An 11,094-nucleotide genomic window follows, 5' to 3' on the forward strand; every position below is an offset into this window, starting at 1 on the left:
TCCTCAGTGCACCAGACATTGTTCTAGCAATGCCTGTCCTTAGTCTGCTTGTCTTCTTGTTTGCGGATTTTCTTGCGCATTATCTTTGCAGCTCTATTTCAGGGTGTTGGTGTAATGATCGCTGCTGCAGCAGCTATTGCTGGAAGTAGTGCTGCAGCTCAGGCAGTTCTGATCTATTTCCATGCAAGTTGCATAGCTTTGTCTGTCTTTCCCTGCTGTCAGCTTGTGACTGATTATCATTCACCTGTGTGGGAATCTGCATGTCTGCTCCCATTGGATGACCTCAGTATAAAGATCTGCTTCCTGCAGGGTTTCCTTGGGTTTTCATAGCTTCAGCTTAAGCCTGCCTTGCTGTCGCTTTAGCCCCCGATCGTGTTTCTTGTTAAAGATACTTTGCTGGTCTTTGCATCATATATTGGTTCATTGCCAATATATATGCATACCAGCACGTTTATTATTTTCCTTGTATTTGTGTTACGTTAATACATCAGTGTCGCTGATGTATACGTACACGAACTGTTTATATCCTGTGTGCAGTTAGTCAGCCTTCCAGCACGTTTTGGTAGTTTGCGCGTACCGTGAGCACCCGTGCTGAGCTAGTTATCCTGTTCCTGGTACCGTTTGTGGATTGCGTTCATCTCTGCGAAGAGATAACGAATCCTTCTGAATCCTGTTCTGTCACTGTTTGTGGATTGCGTTCATCTCTGCGAAGAGATAACGAATCCTTCTGAATCCTGTCCTGTTACCGTTTGTGGATTGCGTTCATCTCTGCGAAGAGATAGCGAATCCTTCTGAGCCCTGTTGCCTGTTTTGCTCCAGTGTTAGTCAGCGTTCCTGCTTATGTCATATATCGGTTCATTGCCGATATATACATATGTTAGTCAGACGTTACAAATAGTTTCATTGATAGCTGTAATTGTAATACGCTAGGAAAACATACTTATTGTATATTTATCTGTGTTACGTTCATCTATCTTAATCCTGCTATTTTCTGACTGTCCTGTCCTGTCTTTGTGAGGCACGCCATCGCCGCATCGCATTGGCTGCCTCATTCCAGTCTGTCTGGTTTTGGACGCTTGCTGTCGCTAAGTAGCCGCTAGCTAGCAAGCGTTCATTCTGACTACCTGTCCTGATCTCCTCAGTTCTGGTTTATGCGCTCAGCGCTACTTTGCGCTGAGACGTTATAACGAAAGCATTGTTTGTGGCTGTCAGATCTGCACTGGCTCTGTGCGCCACAATCTCCTATTGGAGTCAGTCCTCCCCTCCACTATACTAGGGATAGCCTGTTTCCTGGTGCTAGTGTGTGTACCTCCTCCACGCCAGCTCATGCGTTGCATGCTGACTGTGGAGAATACACCACCAAGCCTTACATTATGAAAACCCCATTACCAATCCCCATTGTGGGGGGGATTCCCAGAAAGTATGACACTGTTAATTATGGTTCCTGTTCCTTTAAAAAATTTGAAGAACTTAGCTCTGAAACAGAAAATGAGTTTTTCTCTGAATGTGCCAGGTTCCTGATCAATCCTGATCTCCAAGCGACTCCTGTTTCAACCTGGGCACTCCAACTAAGTTATATTTTGTTTAAAGGGGAATTATTCCAGTGGGCATTTGATGTTCTCAATCATTCCGATTTGAAAGATAGACCGCTGGAATTTCTAGCGTTTGTGATCCATAACTGGTTGCGCATAGATCCATTGCCTTTTCCTCTTAATGAACTCCTGGCAGCAGGCCAATCAGCTGCTCCTTCAATTGCTTGCAAGAATGAGCAGCAAGCAGAAAGTGTTACTGATAATTTTCCTGCAGCTTTGAATAAATCACCAAAAACCGCAAGGTCAAAGGCAAAACGCAAACGTTCTAAGAAACGTGTCCAATCTGCAGAATCGTTATCCTTAGCGACTGAGACCTATAATGAGATTCTGCCATTAACAGATAATGAAATGCAATTGTCTTTCAGGGGAGTTAAATGGACTTATGAAACTACTAATGAACTTTCCTCCCTGGCTAGGGAAAATAAAGATTTGTGTTTAAAAGAATTATCTGAGTATGATTATGAGGAGATATTACAGAGTATTGAACAAATCAACTTATTTGTAAAGCAAGGAAAGTTTGCATACACTACAGTTAAACACTTGCTACAGGTATTGGAGCTTCTTAGGAATAAGGAATCTGCCAATCACCTGCTAATTAACCCTATACATGTGCCTGCCACAATCATATCTGCAGACTGTGATCAGCCTAAATGTTTCGCTGTTAAGTATGCATGGGATCCTCCATTCGAGAGGGGAGAGATGGAAGCCCTGGTCTGTGAATGGAAGAATGATTCAAGTTCATTTTGTCAATTTTACAGTGCAAAAAGTGAAATGGTATTGAACGCATGCATTAAGTCAGCCTATAACCTAATAGAGGCTGGTGTGTGTAGGTATGACTGTGTGGCTCCCTTGATTGATGTGTGGGAACTGATTTTGGATGATTTTTATGTGACTCCGAATTCGCAAATTTGGCGTTCTGACCCGCCTGCTTCAGCACCTTTGGCTGATTCAGCAGGTGATTCGGAGCTCTTTTTGTGTGAAATTGAAGTTCCTGCAATTCCACCCTGTACCATGGATAACTCAGTGTTACTTCCCAGTAAAACAGAAGCCACTGATACATTCTTAACCTTGCCCTGCGCAAATTTCTCAGCAGAGAAGCCAGAGGTCCTGCTGACTTCCGAGTCCAGCCTAGCCAGTACTCATGACTCTTTGTTTAGTGAAACAGACACCAGAAAAATCTTGCCTGCCTCTGCAAACACTTCTGCAGAAATTACCTGTGTTAATAAAGTTCAACTCCTGTCTGATCCAGCAGATGCCAATAGATGCACTACATCAGTTTCCGAGTCCCAGCAATCCTGTCTAGTAAACTCAGAACCCCAGCATCTGAATTTTCCAATTTTACAAATGAATGGTGATTCAGATGCGCAAACATTGTGTCTTGATCTTCCTGTTTCTACACCTCGCTCTAGTTTCGTGAATAGCTCAGAGCATCTGCTATGTGAACCTGAAATCGCAGAATTATTACCTTGTTCAGAAAATTTTCCAATAAATTTGCCCTGTACCATGAATTGTGCAGTAGATCTCTCCAATGAAACTCAGGTCACAGAATCATTATGCTGTCCAGCAGGTGCTTCCATGGTTTTGCCCTGCAATATGGACTGTTCAGTGATCCTGTCCAGTGAAGCTGTGGTCGCAGAGTCTTATGCTTCACCCAGTACTTTGGATACTTTAAACCCTCTAGCAGAGGAGGCTGAAGCACTGCTTACCTCAGTTGGTGTTGCAGTAATATTCACTTGTCTAGCAGCTGTTTTGGAATTACAGTCTGCTCTAATAAAACTTGATGAATTTCTGCCCAGCAAAGCAGAAGCCATTGAAATATTGTCCTCGTCAGCAAGTGTGTCAGATACCTTGTCCTGTACACAGTCTGATTTAACCAATGTTGTTGAGTCCCTCTCCAGTGTTGTAACAGCCGAGGAACTCCAGCCCTGTCCTCTGAATGTTTCAGAAGTCTTGCCCTGTAACATGGATAATTCTGATTCTCTGGTCAAAATAATAGAAATCTCAGAATTTCAGTCCGGTCTGATGAGTGTTCCTGAAACCCAGCCCTGTATCCTGAAAGATTCTGGTTCTCTGGCCGCTGTGGCAGAGGTTCCAGAGTTCCCTTCCTGTCCAGGGAATTCCTCAGTTTTGCCTAGTCCAGTGGGGGCTGCTGCAATACTGACTTGTTCTGCAGCGCCTCATGAGCTCCAATCCAGTGTATTAAATGAGTCTCTGTCCAGTCCAGAGGTAGTTGTGGAGTCCCTGTCTGGTTCAGTGCATACATCAGAAGATTTGTCCTGTCTTGTTAGTGCCCCTGAATCTGATTTGTTACTGACTTTGCTGGAATCAGCGACATCTAAGTCTGATCCAGCATTCTCGTGTAAAAGTCCAGTAGTTGCGAAGTTTAGTCATGATGATTTTTTTTTGGCCAGTCCTGGTTTTGGTCCCGTCTTGGCTGACCCTAAGGCTCACAGTTCCTTGACATGCCCAGAGGTTTCTCTTGTGCCAGTGTGCCCAGATGTTCTTAGTGTGCCAGAATGCCCAAGTGTGTCTAAGGTGTTAGCGTGCTCTGATGCTTCCTTAGTGGGAACACGTTCTGATATTGCCAGTCTGCCTGCATGCCCAGAGATGGTTCTGGTCCCTGAAAGCCCTGATATTGATGTTTGTCCTTGTGGCCCTGACTCGGGAATTGCCCTAGGTTCCATAGGGGTTCTTGATGGTTCTCCATGTGAGCCTAAGGGGCATTCTGACCTATGGGGATCTCTTTGGAGCTTCAAGGTGTTCTGGGAGGTCTCTGAGAAAACTTGTCCTGGTGCCTTGGACTGGTTCAACAGTGGGTTTTGTGTTGGTAAAGACAGTACCGGTGGGCATTGCAAAGGCTTTGGCGTTTCTGAACGGTTCCTGGAAGGCGGTGGGTATCGCTCAGGGAGTTTCGGAGGGCTTTCTTCTGGAAATCATGGTTCTGATGGGTGTCACACTGGGGCTTGTAGTACTGATGGGCATGGTTCTGTAGGTTCTGGTTCTGATGGGTCCAGTCTTGTGGGGACTGATTCTGGAATTCGGTCTTGCCGGGCTGTCCCGGTCATCATGAATTATCAGTCAGACTGTTTTGTTGGAAATTTCAGTTTTGAAAAGCGTCTGGAATCCGCTTTTAAAGGCGGGGGTACTGTAATGATCGCTGCTGCAGCAGCTATTGCTGGAAGTAGTGCTGCAGCTCAGGCAGTTCTGATCTATTTCCATGCAAGTTGCATAGCTTTGTCTGTCTTTCCCTGCTGTCAGCTTGTGACTGATTATCATTCACCTGTGTGGGAATCTGCATGTCTGCTCCCATTGGATGACCTCAGTATAAAGATCTGCTTCCTGCAGGGTTTCCTTGGGTTTTCATAGCTTCAGCTTAAGCCTGCCTTGCTGTCGCTTTAGCCCCCGATCGTGTTTCTTGTTAAAGATACTTTGCTGGTCTTTGCATCATATATTGGTTCATTGCCAATATATATGCATACCAGCACGTTTATTATTTTCCTTGTATTTGTGTTACGTTAATACATCAGTGTCGCTGATGTATACGTACACGAACTGTTTATATCCTGTGTGCAGTTAGTCAGCCTTCCAGCACGTTTTGGTAGTTTGCGCGTACCGTGAGCACCCGTGCTGAGCTAGTTATCCTGTTCCTGGTACCGTTTGTGGATTGCGTTCATCTCTGCGAAGAGATAACGAATCCTTCTGAATCCTGTTCTGTCACTGTTTGTGGATTGCGTTCATCTCTGCGAAGAGATAACGAATCCTTCTGAATCCTGTCCTGTTACCGTTTGTGGATTGCGTTCATCTCTGCGAAGAGATAGCGAATCCTTCTGAGCCCTGTTGCCTGTTTTGCTCCAGTGTTAGTCAGCGTTCCTGCTTATGTCATATATCGGTTCATTGCCGATATATACATATGTTAGTCAGACGTTACAAATAGTTTCATTGATAGCTGTAATTGTAATACGCTAGGAAAACATACTTATTGTATATTTATCTGTGTTACGTTCATCTATCTTAATCCTGCTATTTTCTGACTGTCCTGTCCTGTCTTTGTGAGGCACGCCATCGCCGCATCGCATTGGCTGCCTCATTCCAGTCTGTCTGGTTTTGGACGCTTGCTGTCGCTAAGTAGCCGCTAGCTAGCAAGCGTTCATTCTGACTACCTGTCCTGATCTCCTCAGTTCTGGTTTATGCGCTCAGCGCTACTTTGCGCTGAGACGTTATAACGAAAGCATTGTTTGTGGCTGTCAGATCTGCACTGGCTCTGTGCGCCACAATCTCCTATTGGAGTCAGTCCTCCCCTCCACTATACTAGGGATAGCCTGTTTCCTGGTGCTAGTGTGTGTACCTCCTCCACGCCAGCTCATGCGTTGCATGCTGACTGTGGAGAATACACCACCAAGCCTTACAGTTGGCAATCTTCTTATAGCCTAGGTCATCCTTATTTAGAGCAACAATTCCTTTTTTTATTGAAGTTCACTTGGAGAGTTCTCTGTCATCAGGTGCCATACTGAAATTCCACTGAGCAGTATGTGAGAGTGTGAGAGCGATAACACCAAATTTACCACTCCCGCTCTCTATGTACACCTAAGATCTTGTAACACTAACAAGTATATGAACCTGGGGAGAGAAAATGTCTAATTGGGCAGAATTTTGACATTCTTCACAGAAGTGTCTCACTTTTGTTGCCAGAGGTGGCTGTGTGCAGGGACATAACTAGAGAGGAGCATCCCCAGTGAACACAGGGGGCCCAACTAATAACCTGTTTTGGTTAGCTGTTTAGAGGTCTCAACTAATAACCTTCCGTTTCTCTGATACAGGGGACTATACTTCAGATCAGGTGTTTTTGTGGCTACACTTGATATGGGTGTGAAGATCATAATGGCCACACTTGTTTTATGACTCTTGTGAGATGGGCCAACAGCTCGTGAAGGGCACTAAGGGGAGGCAAGGGAAGTGTTGTGAGCAATGGGGGCCCCATGAATTGTAATTACACCACTGGCTCTGTGTACTGAGTTATTTTGATGGGACAGCAAATATACATTGTAGTAAAAGCTGCGCACTGACTATATACATTACATCAAAGTGTCATATCTTCAGTATTGTCCCATGAAGACAATACTGTATATGCAGTAATATACAGTAATAAAATATTTACAAAAAATATTTACAAAAATGTGAAAGGTGTACTCCTTTTTGTGAGATACTGTGTATAGATACTGCCAATAAGGTTTAGCTTCCAATCCAGTAGTTATTTAGATTTTTCCAAAACAAGACCCCATCTGCGCATAGATTTAAAATGACTGAAGTTGATGAAATGCGTTTTCACACTTTTTCAGCCAATGTGGAAAAGACATTAGGGCCCTTTTCCAATAGTAGCATTTTACAATCCAATGCGGATTGCAAAACCCGAGGTACTTAACAGCCAATGGCAACTGCAGCAAACATTTTGAGTAGTGGAATGGGTTTGTGGCTTTTTCCAATCCAAATAATCTACCCTGTTGCATTTTTAGTGCATTTTTAGTGCGCTTGGGCTACTATACAAAGCAGGAAAATCTTCAATCAGGTGGGAGGCTTGGGTCGGACGTAATCATAGATGTGAATTCCCTGGTGGTGAGAATTCTGGGGCCCACCCGCACTTTCCTCTAGGTATCGCATGGTGGTTTGGGGGCCCCGGCCAGTGAGAAAGTCCGGGACCCCCAGCTGTCATGTGAGCCAGTGTTTGTGGTTATACACGTAATACGCTTTATATGGACTATATAAACTCTCCTACACTTCCCTGTATGCAATCCACTTTTTTTTAAGAACTTTAACTTTTTTTCACAAAAATCACATACAATACATAACACATATCCCCTCCTCTACTCCTCCTCCTACCACCTGAGCCCCCGCCCTGTGGTTCGTTCCTGCCCCTTAGAGATATTGCATTCTTTTTATGTGAGTCAAATGGTCTACACACGTTGGATGAGCCATGGCCATGGTCTACACACGTTGGATGAGGTCCACCGTCGCTTCAAAAACAGGTTTCTACTCAGGACTAGATCTGGACTTTTTTTTTTGCCTGAAGCAGACATTGTGAGGGCACCCCTCCAACAAGCTTTCCTCTAAACAAGATTATAGAACACTTCCACTCTAAACGTTCAACCACTATAAATCAGTGGTGCCAGAATCCAACATGGCCACCAAGGCCGTGGCAAGACTAATGCGACTGCGCCATAGTATCGTGACCACTACTGCCGCTTTATGCCTGCAGCTTATTTTTCATCAATTCAGGCAGGCTGAGTAGAAGCTGCTTTCTGTATAAATTATATGTCAGTATTTGTTTCTTCACTTCACTTTCACCCTTTAAGAGCCCGTGCTGCATTATAGGATTATATCTCTCATCCCCAGCCACCAAATATATCCTTGAAGAGCCTGCACGGTGATGGCGACCTTTAGCACAAACCCCATTCAGGATCCTGCACTGACCTCTTTTTCTGTCAGAGCCCCCCTTCAAGACCCTGTAAAACTGTGACAGCTATGTGTAGTGCATAGCGATGCAGTCAGGCGTTTTGGCAATGGGCCTAGCACAGCACACTCATTTTACTTACACCCCCCCCCCCCCCCTCTCCACTGTTAGCCATTCTTGTCCTTAGTGAGTCGGCACTGTCTGCGGCTCTCCCGACACCGGGTCCCGGTCTCCTCTCCATCGGCGGTAGCTCCTTCTCCTCATAACTGCAACCTGTCTGCAGGCCTTCGCTTCTGCTGTGGTGCTGGGCGGGGGAATGGCAGGCAAACAGCAGGCGGCGGTGTCACTCTCTCTTCAGGCAGCGTTGTGACACATGACGTCACAACCACTTCTGGTTTATGCCCAGCACCGCCTCCACGTAATCTGCCACCTGAATTACTCACTTCAGGCTGCTTCATGGAACGACCGCCCCTGTTTATACTTTTTTTTTAGCTTTTATTAACTTTTAGTTGTTATTTTTATGTGCATTGCTTTGTCCCTGAATGACAGTAAATCAGAATCAGATTTATTCACCAAGTAGAACAGCAGTTGTACAGCTATGCACCACTGATTTATACTTCATATACAGTGATTATTATAACCATGAGGACATCTCTTAAAATATTCCTTGCCTGTGGTATACTCTTACTTACCAGATTTGTTCAATGCTCCAAATATGAAAAGCAATTTGTAGACTTGCCTAGATAATCCTTACCTAGTTCAGTTGTTTTTAGTAGAATCGAGAAAGGATTGTAGGTCTATATGGCTATTTCTGGTAGCTTTTTACCAACTCTTCTTGGGGGTGGGCATCTAGACTGCACTGTATACCAAGAAAAGAGCTATTTTAAGAAGTTATTCTCCTTCTACCCACCCCCTACCTCCACCAGGGATAATTGGCCAATCCAAGTGTATGCATTCATGGGAAGATCTTTTGTATGGAAGATCTTTTGGCAGCTGAATCCTACATGCTTGTTTACATTTTATAGCTAATGTAACAATTTACCTATTCTATCTAGCCCATTTACAAGCAACCAAGAAGCAGCTACCGCATTGTATATCTGATTAATCTGGACCTCTTGTACCTCTTTGAATTTGCATAACTGGGTTTTGATAAGCCTCATGTGTTTCAAAAAAAGATCCAAGGAATATTCTAAGGAATATTTCTTTCAAATTAATTTCCTGGCTTGGGTGACATAACCCACATTGTAGCCAATGGATGTCCAAGGGTGCGCTATGTCTTGCTGAACAAAAGCTGAGCAGCTGCAAGCTGTGGTAGCAGGTAGCCTCAGGGGTGCTTAGCTGTGCTACTGAAACAAATGAGGTTTGTAGGCTCCAAATGAGGAGACCCTGCTGGTCAGCGGCCTGGAGATATGCAGAAAGATTTTCCACTTTCTCACTAAGGGTACCATTAAGCAGGAGCAACTGGAGACATTGCTCTGCTCTGAAGAAGGGATTGTAGATCAGAAAAGGATGCCCCTTTTTTCCTTGCATCTAATCTTATAGTAGACTTTCATAGCGCCAGGAATACTTGGTGATAAATAAATATAAAACCTGCCTTCCTGACATTTTCCTAGAGGCTGTAATGTAAGTTCCATAGTTCCTGAGTCAGTCACCTGGAACAAGCATGCACCTGATCAGTTTAAAGGTGGCCACTAACTGTCCAATTTCTAGCGAAAAATCGTTCGAGCGATCAGAAATTCTGATCGGTCGAAAAATCGTTCACTACACCATCAACTAACCAATCTTTGCTTCCTATCTATCACGACCACCAAGAAAATCCAAATTTTCGTTCGACGAAAATTCATTCGGGCGACATTTTTTTCACTCGTTCATAATCGATTGTGTCCACCAATGGAGATTATTTACAACCAATCCGATCAGAATTTCTGATCGCTCGAACGATTTTTCGCTAGAAATTGGACCGTTAGTGGCCAGCTTAACTGTTCCATACATGTGATTTAATAAGTGCTGTGACTTTATATGTTTGTTTGTGTGTGTACATATATAACTATTATTATTTAGTATTTATAGATCGCCAACATTTTCCGCAACGCTGTACATAGTATATTGTCTTGTCACCTGACTGTCCCTCAGAGGGGCTCACAATCAAACCAATTAATGTATCTGTATGTTTTGGGGATGTGGGAGGAAACCAGAGTGCCCAGAGGAAACCTGTGCAAACACAGGGAGTACATCCAAACTCCTTGCAGATGTTGCCCTGGCTGGGATTCGAGCTGGGGACTATGCCACTGTGCTGCCCATCTTTATATATCTCTATCTATCTATCTATCTATCTATCTATCTATCTATCTATCTATCTATCTATCTATATAATATTTGCATACAGAGCATAGCATTTTGCCATTATCAGTGATTGGGCAGACAGCTGATGGTGGGACTGGTAAGTGTAGTGGATGGGCGCCTAATGAAAATGTTCTGACAGAAGGCTAACTTGGTTAAGTTGTAGAAAGATCACAGGTCTGGTCAGAGGTGAAAGGGGCAGTAAACAGCTATTCCCTCTGATCGCACCAAAGAAAGACAGAATAATGGATTTCACAGACTGTAATGGATTGCAGAATAGCTCTGTGAAAAGAGGTTGAGTAGCAGGGTTACTGAGCACTTCATACACAACAAAACAAAGCATTGTACTGGTAGTGAGAACTGCAGATGCTGTAATGTGATGCTGATATAAAATTGGGATGCTAAGTGAAGATGCAAGAGAGGTGATAATGGACCTGTACAAGGCTGCATTTGCTGCACAGAATATATCTGCTTTCCGCTGCGATCTAACAAAAGAGATTTTGCAGCTGGCATTCGTTTGCTCGTGGGTATAAAAAAGGGGGTGGCAAGTGGTGGGTCTGAGCCCCCCTGACTATCTCTCTCTGCTACCTCCTCCTCTCTCCACACCCAGAGTCTGGCCAGGAAGGAGTGAATAGCATGTTCTTTACTACAGAAAAGGAGGGGTGGGTGATTCCTTATAGGGTGGGTGGGTGTGTGTGGCTTGTCCTCTCTCCCTGC

Source organism: Hyperolius riggenbachi, chromosome 2 (genome assembly GCF_040937935.1).
Source record: "Hyperolius riggenbachi isolate aHypRig1 chromosome 2, aHypRig1.pri, whole genome shotgun sequence".
NCBI classification, from domain to species: Eukaryota; Metazoa; Chordata; class Amphibia; order Anura; family Hyperoliidae; genus Hyperolius; species Hyperolius riggenbachi.